The 18,928-nt window shown below is 33.2% G+C and overlaps 1 long non-coding RNA gene across 1 annotated transcript in view; it reads right to left on the bottom strand.

The window, feature by feature from the left end:
• Positions 1–3,958: 3,958 nt before the first annotated feature.
• The window catches only part of LOC111053167, a 37,215-nt gene continuing 22,245 nt past the window's right edge, over positions 3,959–18,928 (bottom strand). The window contains exons 5-6 of the long non-coding RNA XR_005572689.1: positions 15,221–15,285; positions 3,959–8,139 (exon numbers count right to left, since the gene is read on the bottom strand). This is a non-coding gene — a long non-coding RNA (uncharacterized LOC111053167). The remainder of the gene's footprint in view (positions 8,140–15,220; positions 15,286–18,928) is intronic.

Below are 18,928 nucleotides of genomic sequence, written 5' to 3'. Positions count from 1 at the left end.
TCATTCTAGTTCTTTTTCTTAATTCTTATTTCTAAAGTTTTATTTTGAATTCATTTTTTCGAGATCTGAATCATTTTCTTCTATTTCAGTGAATTAATAATATTATTAATTCACTAAAATAGGAAAAAAATGATCAATTTTTAATTTCAATGTCTTGTTGAACTGTTAGATCGGTCTTGGGCGACTTGTGTGGAATTGGTAATTGCATGTCTCGACCATCACCCCCTAAGTTTTTCTCAGCTTTTATACTTTTGAATTTGTTTTTATTTTCAGTTGCCTTGGGTTTTTCTTTAGTTGTTTCCTTTTATTTATTTTTTTGAACTTCTTCCTGTTCTTTATTTTTTTCAGTTTCTTATTTTATGTTGCTTTGGAGGCGAACCTTCAGTTCAAATTCAATATCAAAGTATATGTCGATAAGGGATGTTTTGTTTAGTTTGTTTCTTTTGATTTCTTTCAAAACTGTCCCCAATTTTATTTCAGTTTTTTATATTTAGTTTGGGATTTTCCTTCAGTTGTTACTTTTCATTTCTTGTAAACTATCGCCATCTACTTGGAATTTCTTATATTATTTAAATGAATAAGATTGTAAATTTCTGGGATGCTGCCACACTGTTTGCTTCTTTTTCAGGAGGAAATCGTCATTATTTACTTGTTTATTGTGTTTGTCTTTGTTGTGTGTTGTTGCATCTCTCAACATATTGTTAGTGAACTATTTTCAATGATTTCTATTGTAATAAGTTTATACATTGTAAAGTGTAATTTCATGTACTCCCTTCCTTCTCATTGCACCATCCTTTCATATTTCTAACTTCAATTCACTTTATTTCCTCTTTCTTTTTTCTCAATTTAATTTCCAACTTACTTCTTGGCTAACCCACCTTGACCTGTAGGTCCACTCATCTCTCATCATTATCCATTCTATTACCCACGCACAAGCCTAGAGCTCATGTAGGCATTATCCATCATCCAATTCATTTCTTTCAATAATTGTCATTATCAGTTCCTTAATTGTTCCTTACCTTTCGTAAAAACTAATCTTTCCCTAAATTTATGAATTCATTACTCTCAAATTGTAAACCCCTAAATGTAAATTAATTTCAAAATTAAGTTCAGTGTAACCTGAATCTGGCTATTCGAAGAGCCGTCTCTGCTAAGAATAATATTAGTCTCACTTAATAATAATTAAAATTACACTTTATAATAATTAAAATGCCACTTAATAATATAATAATCCCACTTGAAGCTCTAGGTCCACCCACCTCCCATCATCTTTCTTCCTATTCCACCCACGCACAAGCCTGTAACTTATGTGGCAATCATATTCTGCATTTTTAAATATTTACATTCTTTTCACCTACCACATTGTCTTTAATTTTACTCCCATTGTAGTAATCACTTGAGATCAATCATTAGTTTCTTTACCTTATTCCACGTTCACAAATATTCTCCAATTATCCATCATTCTGTCTCTCATTCTATTATTGTTTGTCTCACCACCATTCCTTACTAATTTCACTTGTCTCCCCCTCCACCTTACCTAGTAATCCTTAAGCTGAGTTTACACCAAAGATAATAACTTATCCTTATAGATTCTATTAGATTGAGAATAACTTATCACACACATGATGAACATATGTGTTAGTCAAGTTCCGTTCAAACTAATAGAATCTATAAGGATAAGTTTTCAACAAAATGTTAATCCACATTAATTGGTGTAAACCCAGCTCTACTAACCTTATTACCTCCTCGTATTATCTTCATTTGCCTCTTCCCCCCCTGCCATCTACATGAAATTATTTTCAGTTGTAGTTAACTTTTTTCTTCTCTCATATGTATTATAGAGTATTATCTTACTTCTTAGCACGCTTTGTGTGCACTTTCTGCTTGCTTATGGGTTCAAGGGGTTCTTAATTGAAATAAAGGGTGTTTTCAATTTTAAATTACTTTTCAATTGTTCCTAGTGTTCAATTGGCAATATTGTGACAAATGCAACAGCACTAGTGTGGTAGCACTCATAAGGTGCGTACAGACTTTCGCTCTGCTCCGCAACCGAACGTCACTCCAGCAGAGCGATTGATGATCGACCGGGGAGCAACAATGGTTCGACCGGGGAACGCGAGAAGATCTAACATCTTCCGTAACGTCCACGATGGGTGCGTGGGCGGCGTGACTGTAGTTCGATGGAGGAACGAGGGCGGTACGAGGGAGGAGCGTGCTCGGTGCGGGTTGGAAGAGCGTATATGTGTACGCAGCTTTAGCTTTATATTATATTGTCCCCCCTCTCTTATGGTCTAGACATGCACTTACCAATACCATAGATTTATTCCTCTTCTGGAGGGGCACCACCCTCTTCTATTTGTATAGAAGTGAGAGTTGTCCCTTGAGAAGGGAAACCACTATTTTTTGCCCCCTCAGGGGAACTTTCCTCTCCCTTCCGGGGGGAAGGAAAAGCCCCCTGTGTGGGATTTGTCCCTCTCCCTTCTGGGGAGGGAAAACTGTCACCTGGCTCTGAATGGTCCAGTGAAGGCTCAATGCGCCCTTTGGCGTGGGTGGGACCACTCACTACATTGGGGGGGGCCAGGACCACATGGAGCCGGGTGCCAGTATTGGACGTTGAGGTTAGTGCCCGGTTTTTTTTTGTGGGCCTATCCGACAGTGAACGTTTCACTGTAAACCTGAATCTAGAACAAGAAGGGAAAATTAAAAATAAAAAAAAAAAAAAAAAATTGTAATAAAAATGTAAATGAGAACTCCATATGTGTGTGTAATCATTATTTATTGGTCTAAAATATAAAATATTCAATAAAATACATAAATGTATTACCTATAATACTACTATATAGAGAGGGAGAAAGAAGAATAGAAGGAGAAAGAATAAGAATACTCTAGAGAAAGGAGAATACTAGAGAAGGAGAAAGAAGAATACTAGAGAAGGAGAAAGAAGAATACTAGACTAGAGAAAGAAGAATACTAGAGAAGGAGAAAGAATAAGAATACTCTAGAGAAAGGAGAATACTAGAGAAGGAGAAAGAAGAATACTAGACTAGAGAAAGAAGAATACTAGAGAAGGAGAAAGAATAAGAATACTAGAGAAGGAGAAAGAAGAATAAAAGAGAAAGAAGAATACTAGACTAGAGAAAGAAGAATACTAGATAAAGAGAAAGAAGAATACTAGATAAAGAGAAAGAAGAATACTAGATAAAGAGAAGAAGAATACTAGACTAGAGAAAGAAGAATACTAGACTAGAGAAAGAAGAATACTAGATAAAGAGAAAGAATAAGAATACTAGACTGAAGAAAGAAGAATAAAAGAGAAAGAAGAATACTAGACTAGAGAAGGAGAAAGAAGAATACTAGACTAGAGAAAGAAGAATACTAGAGAAGGAGAAAGAATAAGAATACTAGACTAGGAGAAAGAAGAATAAAAGAGAAAGAAGAATACTAGACTAGAGAAAGAAGAATACTAGAGAAGGAGAAAGAATAAGAATACTAGACTAGAGAAAGAAGAATACTAGAGGAGAAAGAATAATAATACTAGACTAGAGAAAGAATAAGAATACTAGACTAGAGAAAGAAGAATACTAGAGAAGGAGAAAGAATAAGAATACTAGACTAGAGAAAGAATAAGAATACTAGACTAGAGAAAGAAGAATAAAAGAGAAATAAGAATACTAGACTAGAGAAAGAAGAATACTAGAGAAGGAGAAAGAATAAGAATACTAGACTACAGAAATAAGAATACTAGACCAGAGAAAGAAGAATTCTAGAGAAAGGAAGAATACTGGAGAAGGAGAAAGAAGAATTCTAGAGAAAGAAAGAATACTGGAGAAGGAGAAAGAAGAATACTAGGCTAGAGAAAGAAGAATACACTAGAGAAAGTAGAATACTAGACTAGAGAAAGAAGAATACGAGACTAGAGAAAGAAGTATACTAGACTAGAGAAAGAAGAATACTAGACTAGAGAAAGAAGAATACTAGACTAGAGTAAGAAGAATACTAGAGAAAGGAAGAATACTAGACTAGAGAAAGAAGAATACTAGAGAAAGGAAGAATAAAGGAGAAAGAAGAATACTAGAGAAGGAAGTATTAAAGTATTGACATAAAATATCTTATTAGTCTTACATGATAAAGGGTGATTCAGTACAGTATATCTATTTCACTTATCACTAATATTTATGGACATTTTAAATAAATTTAAATATTTGGAGGATTCGAAGAAGACTTGTTGGGTTGTACCCAGCTCCATGTAGGATCACAACCCAACAATGTTGTTCAAGAATTTAAATCAATTATCACACTGAACTTATAATATAAACAACCTTATTTGATTGATATTGTGCCTTGTGCTTCAGACAAGTCGTATGCATCTGTTAAGTAATGCTTGCCAAACTACTGCTCGTCAAGTAAAACATGTGCCATTACTTGTCAGAGAATGAGCATCATCACAATTTCCTTCAATCTTCGCTATACTTCAATTTGAGAATGTAACACTTGACAGCGCATGCGTAGTACTGGAAATAGTAAGCATACGGTAGCCTGAATATCACAATCATTTTAAAAAATAGACAAAATGAGGAAACTCCATCTTTGATCATTTTCAAGCCAACAGTAGTGCGTTTCAAACTGATTCATAATGAAGGAAAAATGATTGAAAAGCAACTACAGCCAGAAATCATTTATTATTCTCTCACACCAACCGATTCAAGGATAAAGGAATATACAGTAAAAATGCTACAATATTCACTCTGCAGTATTATTAGAATGTAAATGATTGGAACACTTTTACTGTATTGGAATTAATTTGATACGCATTACTGTTGACTGAGAGTAATTTCCCATTAAGGGCCGTATGCACAGTGTAAGTTTAAGCTAAAGCTTAAACCAAATCTGGATTTTTTTTTTGTTTAAACTAAAATTCTGTTTGCACAGTATCAGTTTAAACTCTGTATTGAGTTTAAACTCTGGGAAAGTTTAAACCTCCAAAGAAGGAGGTTTAAACCAAATAATTTCGGTAACTTGACATCTGTAAAGATTTGATGGGGAAACAGCTTATAGTAAATTATTCTTCGACGGTTGTTTTTAATGCTTCTGTAGACAATAATTATTAATTTAGGTTACAGTGAATCATTATTTGGATGTAAAAATAATTGTAATGGAGGAATTGATAGAAGTTTTTAATGCGATTGATAAAGATGACTGCAAAGAAATTTTGTAACTGAGAAAAATTGGGCAAAAAACAAATAATTTGAATTTCTGGGATAGAGAATTTTTTAACAGTTTTGCTTGAGTACAGCAACTGCCAATTTAGTATTTTGATTGAATAAACCACTTGATAGAAATTAAGACAGTTTTTAACAGTGGTATTCGATTAGAAAACATGTTTTTAATAACACATAACTGAGATATATTGCTTTCAAGAGATTTCTAATAAACGAGGAAGACCATAGTAGATTCAAGCATAACAAAATAACTTTTTTATCTTACATTCTAAAATATATTTTCTGGTGCCAACTAAACATAAGTTTTTAAAGAATTTCTTGATCGCTTTTCACTTTTATAACTGTACAGCTTACAGCTCTGTGGATTTTGAACAAGAACAAGAAAATACTAAAATAGTAGCTACATAACCTCAAATTACTGATGGTTTGTAAACAATTAACAAATTTCCTGTAAAAATCAGCCTTCCTGATATTATAAACGATAGTAGCTACATAACCTCAAATTACTGATGGTTTGTAAACAATTAACAAATTTCCTGTAAAAATCAGCCTTCCTGATATTATAAACGATGACACTCTATTACCAACTTGACGCTAAACTAGTTTAACTTAAACTGGATTAGTAAATGCACTGAGAAACCCGATTCAAAACTTAAACTGGATTAGTAAAAGCACTGAGAAACCCGATCCAAAACTTAAACTGGATTAGTAAATGCACTGAGAAAACCGATTCAACTTTTGTATTAACTTAATCGAGTTTAGAAATCTATACTGTGCAAACGGCCCTAACAGAACCAAACCTGAATATACCAATCAACTAATGGTTAATTAATGTTTGTATTGAAACTACTCCACTGGTATTGTGACAACTCAAAGTGCTGTATAAAACACTGAATTTTACATCATTTTCGAATAAGCAGTAATGTGTTTCAAACAGATTCATAATGAAGGAAACAAATGATTGAAAAACAACCAAATCAGAAATAATTTATTATTCTCTCACACCAATCGATTCAAGGATAAAGGAATTTACAGCAAAAATGCTACAACATAAACACTTGAATGGAAATTGTAACACTTTTACTGTATTCGAATCAATTTGAAACACATTACTGTAGCCTGAGAGGTACTGCTTTCTCAACAGAACCAAACTTAAATAAACCATTCCACGAATAAATTTCAAATTATTGAAATAGTTCAACAACTCCACAGCAAAAGGCACTAAAATCATTCAATTATACTGTAACCAGGTAATTTACAAGCTTCAAAAATATTCAATTGAAGCAATAATTGAACTCATGTTTCTGAAATTACGGTTTTAGCAAATACCAAAACATTTCTGTTTTTGAGTTAATGTTTTCAGCAAACGATCAAAACAAGAAATTTTTCCTCTAAAGCTCTAATCAAAATTCAATTCTGCCAACAAATACAACATTTCAAATGTATTAAAAATTGAAAGAATAAATTTGCAACTTGCAAAAGCCTGGATACTCAACTAAATCTCTTTAATAGATCAATAGCATTTCACAGTTCATAATAATTTCTGGATATCATATTTTTGTAGAGAGGTACTTGTTAATTTTTTTTCTATAGTGAGGTCCACGCTATTATGGCAGTGGAAAAAAGATAGTAGAACAGCGTTGTCGATTCTCTGCCTTGTCACTGCCTTCTATAAAGAATAGCTGATACCAGTGTATCTTATGTTATATTAGCTATCTTGGTTACAATAATCAATAATTATATTTCATTTGTCAATGATCAAATAATGAATTTTCATAATTAAAAATAGATATTTTGTACATCGATTATTATATTTATACATTGTGAAAAACGATGTGGAAACGTTGCAGAGCTAGAAAAGGATGGCGCTATCTGCTTTGTCAAATGATAGACAAGGATAGCAACACCAATGCTAATCAAGTACTGCCATTATAACGAGGACCTCACTATTATCATTTTGTGTAAATTTGTACATTTGTGTCAAGGTTTCAACAACCTAAAAATATTGTTCTGCATAAATCTTTGTCTAATGTCTATATTGTAGACTATATATGTCTATATAGACTATATGACTATATATGTATATTGTAGACGTTGTAATATTGTAAATGAATAATAAATAAATAGACAGGTGGTGGTGATTCGGAGATCTGCACAATCAGCATGTATTCCACGATGAGGTGATCACCTACCTTATTATACATGCACAGCTCCAGTCCTCCAATTATACATTTCAAGGCACGTCAAGACTTGTATACAAATATAAAATACATTTGCATGAGATACTCTTGTCAAAATCACAAGTATAAGTCTCCTTATTCAATCATTTTATATGAGCTGCAATATATTCGATTCCAATCATAATCACCCTTGAATCTCATACAAATTAATCTACAATTTGTATACACGTCTAAACATACCTCAAGCTCTGCATAACTCCACCGTCTTTTTTCTATTACTAAATTTCTATGCAATTCCATTTCATGAATAAGAGAGAAAAATTCTTGCTCTGAATCCTCCAAATTTTTGAATGTCATGTAACAGATTTCATATTATTATAGTCTACTAAATGAAAGTAATATTGGCTATAACAATGCAATAAACAATCACCCTATATCAATACAAAATTTTGTTAGTAAGAAGAAGAAGAAGAAGAAGAAGAAGAAGAAGGGGAGGAAGAAAAAGATAATCATCATAATCTAAGTGAACTCACAGATGTAACACCTTATTACTGCAATGATCAGCAATCAGCTACAAAGGTCCAAAAGTGTTGATTTCTCAGCACAGAAGAAGCAGCAGCAACAGTAGCAGCAGTAACAGTAGCTGTATCAGTAGTAGCAGAAGAAGGAGATGACGTTGTAGCAGAAGCAGAAGAGAAGTGACTCATGTTGTTCTGTGGCTGCTAAGTCCGTTTTGTCCACTGCAAAACAACAAACAATGCATCATTATTATGGGATTTGCAATAAAATTATTCCAAGTGCATTTCAATAGCTATTTCTAGAAAGCAATCAACAACTGATACCTCTTAACAAACGGTCACCCTTCCAAGGGAATCCAGAGCGCTTGTCACTATTTGGCACCATAGACAAGTTCCAATAGTTTGAAAATGATCATAGGGAATAAAAATTGTTAATGATAAGATCATTGAAATCTATCTATAATATAATAAAGGAGATTATTGGCTTATACAAAACAGGATATGAAATTCACAATGACGTATCATCACATTTGAACTACTGGACTGATTAATTTGAAATTTTGCATATTGATTATTAATTAAAATTAAAAAAAATTACAAAAGATATTGATGAATGGGTAAAAACTAGAATATTTTTCAAAATAGACTTTTAATCATAAAATTACACATAATAGATTGATTTGGTGAATACCTAAAATAAAATTGTGATTTTGTAAATTTTAACAAAGTTCTTTTTTTTTGTGTTTCAGTCAAAAAAAATCTTTCAATGATTTAAACTGAACTCATTGCTAGCGATCAGACACGTGTCTCTGCTAGCAATTATTGCCGGTAAAATGAGTACAACTGGGATTTCAGTTATGTTATATCTAATTTATTTTTATTATTTCTAGAATAGAGTATATTCAGAATTTCTGTATGATGTACCCAATTATTATTATGTGAATTTGTAATTGTATAAATCTTGTATATATGGCAAATAAATTGAATTGAATTAACCGATGATGGTTATAGGCCTACTTGAATTTTTTCAAGATCTCAGTAAGTTAAGTTCCTAATTAGACCCTTGCGGAGCACGGGTTATCCGCTAATAAAAAATAATAAGATCATTAAAATAAATAATTAAAAAACTTTAGTCTGTGCAGACTTTAGATTGCACCATTGCTCTTACGGAGTTCAGTGTTGCCAAATTTCACAACATTCAGAGACCCTGAGAGCTAAATGTGCAAGACATCGAGAAGTCCTTTTCTATAGAATCAGCATAGAAACGGCAACAGTGTAGTCCTATTTTCGACCGAGCGAAGTGAGGTCTATGATTCAAGTCGACGGTTTGGCATTTTTCTTAATGTTTAAATGTTTATATGTTTGCGCATTTACGGCGAAACGCGGTAATAGATTTTCATGAAATTTGACAGTTTGTTCCTTTTTAAATTGTGCGTCGACGTACAAGGTTTTTGGAAATTTTGCATTTCAAGGATAATATAAAAGGAAAAAGGAGCCTCCTTCATACGCCAATATTGAGTAAAAATCAGACTATAGAATTATTTATCATAAATCGACTGACAAGTGATTACACAGATGTGTGGAGAAGCCAGTCTATTGCTGTATCTCCATAAGGTCTATAGTTTCAATCAGGTACTTGTGGATGAGAATACTGCGTGAGGTCTACTGTTCACAGAACAACTAGTTATATTGAAATAGCATTGGCCATAAAGCCCCGTTCTGTAAACTAAGGGTTGCACAGACTATAGTGCGAAAACAAAGTGCTACAGTATCATCTAGGTCCGGTTGCACGAAATCCTCTTACATTTTAATCAGGATTAAATGTCAAGAGAATCAATCTGAGAGGGATTATTTGAAAAGAAGGCATCTCCGATTGGTTCTGGTGACATTAATGGCCGGGGCACACATAACTGCACTGAGCCCGCGCCCCGGTACGGCCGAGTGTCGAACGTACTACGGCCGAGTGTCGGACATACTACGGCGAGTGAGAAAACAAATGCTTTCAAACGTGTAGGGACACATACTACCGCACTGCGTCAGCACTGTCACCGTGTTTGTTGCCCGAGCCGTCACCGACTAGTTCAGTTTACTTTTTGACAGTGACGGTGCGGCCTCGTTCACATAGAGAGTGAAAAACTTATTGAAGAGATACAGAATTTTCCAGTTTTGTACGATCAAAGTGATGAGAAATATGGTTGAACGGAAAAATAAGTTAAAGTAAAAGTACAGCCAAATAAGTTAAGCCAAAGGTATAATAGACATATATGATAAATAATAAAATAAACAACAAAAATTATAACAGAAGGAACCAGTGATTGTGTCTTAAATTTAAAACTAATTACGTTTAGGCTGAACTCACACTTGCGCAACTCAGGTCGAGAAGAGACTCGACTCTATTCGAGAGCACTATTTTCAAATGGTGACGTCGCGGAGACTAGAATCGACTGGTCTGAGTGTCACCATTTGGAAACATATGCTCTCGACTAGAGTCGAGTCTCGCGACCTGAGTCGCGTAAGTGTGAGTTGAGCCTTCGATCATGAGGCAGAAGATAATAATTTTATTGCTGTTATACAGAGTGATTCTTAATTATGGTAAAACAATTTAATAAGTGATAGTAGAGGTAAAAATAAGAAAAAAGTTCTTATAAACCATATATATATATATATATATATATGAATGATTCATTAGCGAGCTATACAGGGTGTAAGATTTCGCCCGGAATTCAGTTCCTCTGGTGAAATACACCGATGCTGAATTGTTTGGGGACTAGTTTTTAAAAAACTTTTAAAGGTTGATTTATATGGAAAAATATCTGAAAAATTTAATAAAACTGGTCTGGAAGCTGTAGTGTGAGTAGTTTTTGAGAAAAAAGTTGAAATATGCAAAAAATCCAAGTAGAAAAACACAGACTACGTTTGATGCCCAATAACTTTCTTTAATGACCAGTAAACAAATAATTTTTCACAATAGAAATTGTAGAGAATTTAATTCTGAAAAGAATTATGTAAGCTGTGTAAACTAAATTTACATAAAAGTTGAATAAAATGTATTCTTATGTAGTACATTACACCACAAAAATTTGCTGTTTGTAGCTAGCTGATTGCAAATAAAATATTCGGTTTTTTATGAAAAGTTTCATTTTTATATGAAAGTAAGATATCTAAATGACATTAAACTTATACCAAAATCCACCATAAGTTTTACAAAAACTAGTCCCCAAACAATTCAGCATCGGTGTATTTCACCAGAGGAACTGAATTCCGGGCGAAATCTTTCACCCTGTATAATTCGCTAATGAAGCGTTTATGGATATATGATGTTTATAAAAACTTTTTTCTTATTTTCATTACCTCTACTATCACGTATTGAATTATTTTACCATAATTAAGAATCATCCTGTATATTTCCGATACATGACTGATTGTGGTATTGTTATGCACCGAAATATATACCAGCTTCTCATCTTCTGTGTCTACAGATAATTAGTTTAAAATTGAAAAATATAAACTAAAATCGGATGTAACAAGTTTTAAATAGTGTTATATTATTAACAATAGTTTAACACATTCAGAAATCAGATCACACATAACTGAGACACTGCTGCCACCATCACCATGTCACGGGCGTAGCTCGGCCGTACCCCGGCACGGGCTCGGTGCGGTTATATGTGTCCCGGCCTTTGATCACCATTAAAATTTAACAAATGTTTGTGCACATGATCAACATATTTTTAATTCGAATGTCAACAGGCTACTTTGCAACCAGGCTGATGTCGTGGATTATTAACTGTACAATTCTTTAGACTATTCCTAATCAGCAGCAAATTATTAAAAATATCCAGTCTTAAATCGTGGTAAAATAACAGTATGAAAACTTATATGAAATCCTTCGATAAACGTTTGCAATAAGAAATAATTGATATTATGTCAATAAACAAGCAACCTGCAAATGGGCTACAGCATCATAGAGTAAAGATAGCATAAAAATAAATCTCATAGTATAGGATAGGGTATTTATGTTGCAATTTTCAATATTGACTTAAGCCACTAGTCTTGATAGTTATTTTTGATGAAGCTATGTGACGCTTGTAGTCTCTCATACTGTGCCAATCTTAAGGTGCGTACAGACTTTCGCTCTGCTCCGCAACCGAACGTCACTCCAGCAGAGCGATTGATGATCGACCGGGGAGCAATAGTGGTTCGACCGGGGAACGCGAGAAGATCTAACATCTTCCGTAACGTTCATGATGGGTGCGACTGCAGAGCGGGGGCGGAGCGACTGCGGTACGATGGAGGAACGAGGGCGGTACGAGGGCAGAGCGTGCTCGGTGCGGGTTAGAAGCGCGTATATGTGTACGCACAGCTTTAGGGTACAAACGGAGTGAAGCGTCGCGTGGCGTCAAACTTTGGAACAGTTTTCTGGAGATGTTTTTTGGAGCATCTACAAGCAAAGCGTCAAAGTGCGAGTGCCCTACTAATGTGACACATACTAGTGGTCTATACTCTTGTACTTAATAATGCACTTGTTCTACTACATTTCCCCACCATCTAGTACACTAGTATATTTAACATTTGCCCGAATTCTCCTGCAATGTGTATTATTTGATTATTCAAAAGAGAAAGTTCATCTATTGCACTTTGAAATCAAAAGTAAGGCTATTCTAATTCATTTCATTCATATTTCTATGAAGTATGGTTACCTTAGTGTTATTATTACAAGTCTTTCTTCAGCAGATATTGGACTCCTCCAATTAGTGACTTGTTTTTCCAAATCAGGCTTCACACTCGTCAAAATATAATCAACGGTTGAAGTTGACATTCGCATGTACTCAACAAATTTATTCATTTATTTATTGATATACATATACATGTAAAGGCTCACAGACAATACCATGAAGAGCCTTTTTCACAAAATTAATATATAACCATACTACATAATAAAGAAAACTTAAAAGATGAAAAATATTATGGAAAAATTATAGAAGAGAATAAGATAAAAAGTAAATTAAAAATTGAAATAATAATAATAATAATAATAAAGATAAAGAAAACAAATCGGGACTCATGCTTTCTCTACACATTAAGGCTCCTCAGTACACTTTTTATTATTTAAATTGGATAATCTTTTGAAATATAATTGTTAAGATCATTTATAAGAGTGAGAAAAAGTGGCAACTGAAATTTCCAAGTGGTCTAATAAGCGAGTTATGGGTCGTTGAAGTCCTAAATTCCGTTTTCTTTCCAGATCATAAACGGTTTCGAATTTTCCCATTGGAGTTATTTTTAATACATTCAGTATATCATTGGCTTTTTCTTTCTTTCCAGATTATCTATCAGATATAGATAGATCTATCAGATAATCTGGAAATCTATCAGATTCTGGAAATCTATCAAATCATAAACGGTTTCGACTATATTATTAGAACTTCTCTTAAAAATTCAAAAAATGTATCCATCCAAACTAAAACATTTTATTCCCCATTTCGTTCATAAATTGATTAAAAGTAACATTTTTTTAAAATTCGATAACTTGTTTATTTTGGCATTAATCGCGAAAAAACTCATATTAGAACAAAGCCAATGATATACTGAATGTATTAAAAAAAAACTCTAATGGGAAAATTCGAAACCGTTTATGATCTGGAAAGAAAACGGAGTTTAGCACTTCACCAACCCATAACTCGCTTATTAGACCAATTAAAAATTTCAGTTGCCACTTTTTCTCACTCTTATAATGATCTTAACAATAATTATATTTCAAAAGATTATCAAATTTAAATGAAATTAAAAAGGTTTACCGAACAGCCCTAAACAGATGGCGATATTCACCAAATAATCGACGATCTGAGTTAATTTCATTAACCCACTCTTTCCTAGCAGGCTTAGCTAATATGCAATACTTCAAGTAATTATTCTCACAAAGTAATGTCCGTGCAAACTTGGACAACGCCATTTTCTAGGCCCTTGACGCTTGACGCTCAGACGCTTCCTGTGTGTATCATGAACGCTCTGACCACGCCACGCCACGCCACGCTCCGCTTTCAGTGTGTTTGTACCCTACGGCTGGCCACTAACGGTAGGACATGCATGATAAACATGTGTATACATGCATGTTTTGTCATCAGCAAGAGGCTTTGAACAAAAAACTGCAGTTTGACAGTAGCATCTAACATAAAATGAATAACCAATAACAATAAAAATAAACCACTAGAAAATTACAAATTATAATGATAAAGTAATAATTTAACGGAAAATAGAATGGCCTAATGGAAAAAAATTAACAAGAAAAAATCAAAGATACCAAGCCTCAAAAATTTCGTTTGAAGCCTTTGGCTGTGATGACACAACAATGTATGACGTCATGTGTGTACACATATATTTATCATGAATGTCACTTCGTTAGTGGTCAGCCATTAACCTAAGAAGGTTATTTATGTCCAAGATAAAATAAAATAGTTATTTGTGCAACTAGTGCGCAAAGTGACAGTTTGCTGCACCGAAAGAAACGTTTACACACGAGCCGTAGGCGAGGGCGGAATGGTTTCTTGAGTGCAGCAGAGAAACTTTGCGCACGTATTTCACATTACATTTTTCCTACAGTTACCATTGAATATGAGAAGTGGTTGATTATGGGTAAAATGATGGCTGAAATCCATCAAATGTTTGTCTGTATAATTTTGATATTAATAACAACTTTAATTTATTTTAAACTTGATAATCCAATTAAAAGTTAATAATCGATAATTTATTCAAATAAAAAATTTAATTAATTTGAAAATTTGAATAATTTTGAGTAAATCTTAATTTCCAAATATTTTACAACCAATCAATTTATAAATGAATATAATAATTATTATTTGAAATAATGAATAATTAATAATATTCAAAATGTATAATTTAATGAGTTCTCATTTTTATTTATTTGAAAATCAGAAAAAATATAGATAGAACAAATTCGCATTTCAACAGCTGATTGGGATGGCTGCAAGATAATACGCAAAGTATTAAGAGTACGCAAAGTAATACTAGGGCGGTCTAGAGCACACTAGAGCGGAAGAGTGATTCTTTGCGTTCTGTAATCAGTGCAGGAATGGTCACTTTTCAAGGTACTGTAACTGTAGGGAAAATATAATTGCAATTACTCTGAAATTCAATTATTTGGATTCAACACGTCTTTCTTGATTGAGAATGCAGTCAGCTTCTAGTGGGGTTCATGAATACTTCTGATGGTAAACACCAAAACATAATGGAACAGAACTTGAATAGAAAAATAATGAAATAAATGAAAAATTACAACACTAACCTGTCCAAAACTCTGTCTATGCTGTCAACTCTTATCGCCTTGAAATTCATTTCCATCACCAGCAGCTGTAACACAAAAATATTGATTTAAAATCATCAAATTATCTCCAATGAAATGGTTTCACTACAGCCTAGATTGTCCTATTCTATAGTGAGGTCCACATTATAAGGGCAGTGTAGGATTGACAATACTGTTGCTGTCCTTTTCTATCATATAACAAAACAGATAGCACTATCTCTCTCTCGCTTTTCAATGTTGTCTATTTGCCAGAATATTTTATATTTACTTTTGACAGTGACTGTACAAAACTGAACAAACCATATTCTCAGCCGCCATTTCTTTTCTTCATTCTATCAAAATACTTGAGTACACAAGTCGTATAATTAATTTAAAATGTATTTTTGAAACAATGAAATAATTTGTAACATTACTGTATGAGAAACACAAATTAAAATACCTGAAATGACATTTTAAAAGTTGATAACCAACCATTCTATATAGACTTCATCCATGCTTCAGTTAGCCTACCCGTATAGGTTAGATCTACTCGTACCGGTATAAACAATATTGAAAAGTTATTTTAGAATTAATCCATTGAAATTACTTATTTTTGATTAGGATTTCTATTTTTCTATTATTTTTGAAGGAAATTGGAATAGAATACCTACCAAATAACTCATATTTCTGTTGTTTTGAAATTCAGATTGTTGTTGTATCACAGCTTTTTAAATTGGCCGCCATTTCAGGTTTGTATAAAAATAAAAATCTGATCTGTCATGAAAGCAAATTTTTGAATCAAATTATGGAAAAAATATATTTTCTTGATCAATTTGACATTAAATTGATTATTTTATCAAGGAAATGATAAATAATTTAATGGGATGAATTGAGTAACAGCTGTGTACAGTCAGTGGCAAAATGGAGAGACTTGGCAACGTTTTTCTCCTATCTTTCTTTACTGCCATTATAACGTGGACTTCACTATATGCTACAACCTAAGGACTCCATTACACAAATCAATCATAATTATGCGATATTAAGCTGCAATTACACAAAAGTTGTCAACAAAATACTTTTGTACAAAAAAGTTGTAGAAAAACTTCAAATGAAGTGCAACAAAATGTGTCAATTTTCTCGCCATGAAAGCGTAGTCGGCGTGGACTTGTAGAGGAAACATTTTGTTGGCAACTTTCTCAGTATTTTCCAACGCTGCGTGAGAAACAAAAATGTGGTTAAAAACATGTTGACGACATAATGGGCCATATGAATAAAGTTGAGCATTTGCTTATACTTCTAAAATATGGAGCATTTGCTTCATTTTCTATGAATACACGTGAGCAAAACCTTTTGCTCATGCTCATCAAAAAAATAGTTTGAGCATTTGCTCAAAAGTAAAAGCTTTTGCTCAAAATTGTATGAAAAAACTAGAGCATTTGCTCAACTTTTGACGCAAATGCTTCAAAAAAGGTGAGTCTAGTCTAGAGCAGCTTATCACCTTTTGCTCATAGTAAAATGGCTCAACTAATTCGTATGAGGAAGAGGGAACTATACCAGATACGATCACAACCAATAGTTGAGAACTATAAAACTCTTTTTAGATTCAACCATCATATAATATATCACCACTATCCCTACAAAAGAATAAATACAAAATATAGCATACCTGTTATAAAGATAGCCATCACAAAATAGGAAATAGGCATTTAAGAAGATGAGAGTGTAGACGATTATAAGAAGGCTATTGATATCATAAGAATATGCTGAAGATTATTATAGAGTTGACATTTTTTCATGCTATTATTTCAAAATTCTTAACTCAACTAACCTAAAACTCTATTCATAAAATTTAATAGAAAACAGAGCAGACGACGCAAACACAAGCGGTGCACCCTATTTGCATATTTAGCGCTTCCGTGAGCTATAAAAACAAACTAAGGCTACAAAGGCGAATCAGCTGAAGAAAAATCTCTAAAATACGTGAGCATTTGCTCCAGAGTTCAGGAGCAAAAGGTAAGAGTAAAAGGTGAAGCTTATTCATATAAAAATGAGCAAATGATTTTGCTTCTACCTTTTGCTTATGAGCAAAATCTTATGCTCCATGCTCTTGCTCATGAGCATTTGCTCTGGTTTTATTCATATGGGCCAATGTTGCTGCAATTTTGAATTAATTGGCAACAAATTGCCGCGACTCGTTGGAAATTCAATTGACAAGAGTTGTGGAGAGTGGTGTGAACGCGACTTTAGCTCTTCGATTCAGATCTCATACTGGAAAGTGACACTTAGAGCCGGTTATCGAGCTCGGGATCTATAAGTTCTGGACTTACAGAATCCAGGACTTAATAAGCGCTCGGGTCTAAATCGACTTCCTGAGTCACGATTTTATCTTCTATACTCCGGGGTTTATTAATTCTATTCTCGACTTCTTTGAGTCAAGGACTTTAACGCAGTAAACATGAGGGAAATTCAGAATATTTTGCTGTTGTATTGTTGGCATTATAGCAAAACGAAAACACCTGATTGCAGCGGGATAGTTCAAATGAGCATGCTCTCCAAGCTATTTTGTGAAAATACTTTTTGATTTCTTTGTAGGCCTATTCAGAGCAAAACCTAACCTTTTGAAAAATGAATGAATAAACATTTCATTTTACGTTATGCTATTGTTGATCATTCATTGATTCTAACCAGTGATTCTGGAATAAAAATTTCATTAAGCTATTGAGTTTGAAAACTTATTTGTTTTGAAAAAAAAACTAGAATAATAATTTATTATTGTTATATTAATATGTTGAATATGACATTGATTAATAACATTCATATTGGAATATAAATTACAAGGCAATCTTTGTATTATTTTTCTTGAACATCAATTTTTAGGTTATATCACAGCCGTAAAAAAGGTTAGATTTTTAAGCATAATTCTGATACAATTTTATTCCATAATAAACTTGCAAACTATTAATTATGATTTTAGTTGGACTAATCCAAATAATTTAGGTAATCCATGACATCTATTTGACTTTTTATCTACACCAAAACAATAACTGAATTGTGTTTGCTCGGTTAAGTCTAGAACTCGAATTTAAACTCTACCCCAGTCGAGGTTTTAAAATCACGCTGTTCCAAGTCCTGGACTTAACGGTTTTTGATAAATCCTTGACTCGGAAAGAGGCGAGAATATAATTCAAGTTCTGGACTTATAAGCCCTTCACTCAGAAAGCGAAATTATCAACTCCATCTCTAAACTCCAGAGTCTATTAAAGTCCTCGGCTACTTTAACCCTCTGACTCAGAAAGCCAATTTTCTGACTTCAGAGTTTAAAGCCAGTTAAAGTCTAGAGCTTAGCTAAATCCCGAGCTCGGAAGCCGGCCCTAAATATTTGCTGGAGTATTAAAATGAGTGGATTCCCTTCAACTATTACAAAAAAACATGATGACAAGTACATCAAATCAAACAAGTTTGATTTTTTTTCACGCAAAGTTTATAACAGTATCTTGGCATTAGTCACTAAATCAGAAATTCGCCGATTTTTCTATGGCTACTTCATCAGTACACCGACAACATAAGAGTGCTATATTTATTGTCTATTTCATATAATAAATTCACTTGTATGGAAAAAATTATTAGAATTATTAAAAACAATACAAAAATTACCTACCCTTTTATTTAATACGTTTTAAACAACTAGTTTTGGCTTACTTTGGCCATTTT

This window comes from Nilaparvata lugens, chromosome 12, assembly GCF_014356525.2.
Source record: "Nilaparvata lugens isolate BPH chromosome 12, ASM1435652v1, whole genome shotgun sequence".
In the NCBI taxonomy this organism is placed as follows: Eukaryota; Metazoa; Arthropoda; class Insecta; order Hemiptera; family Delphacidae; genus Nilaparvata; species Nilaparvata lugens.
Note: the sequence above shows the minus strand (reverse complement) of the source record. Positions and strands in the feature narration are given on the sequence as shown.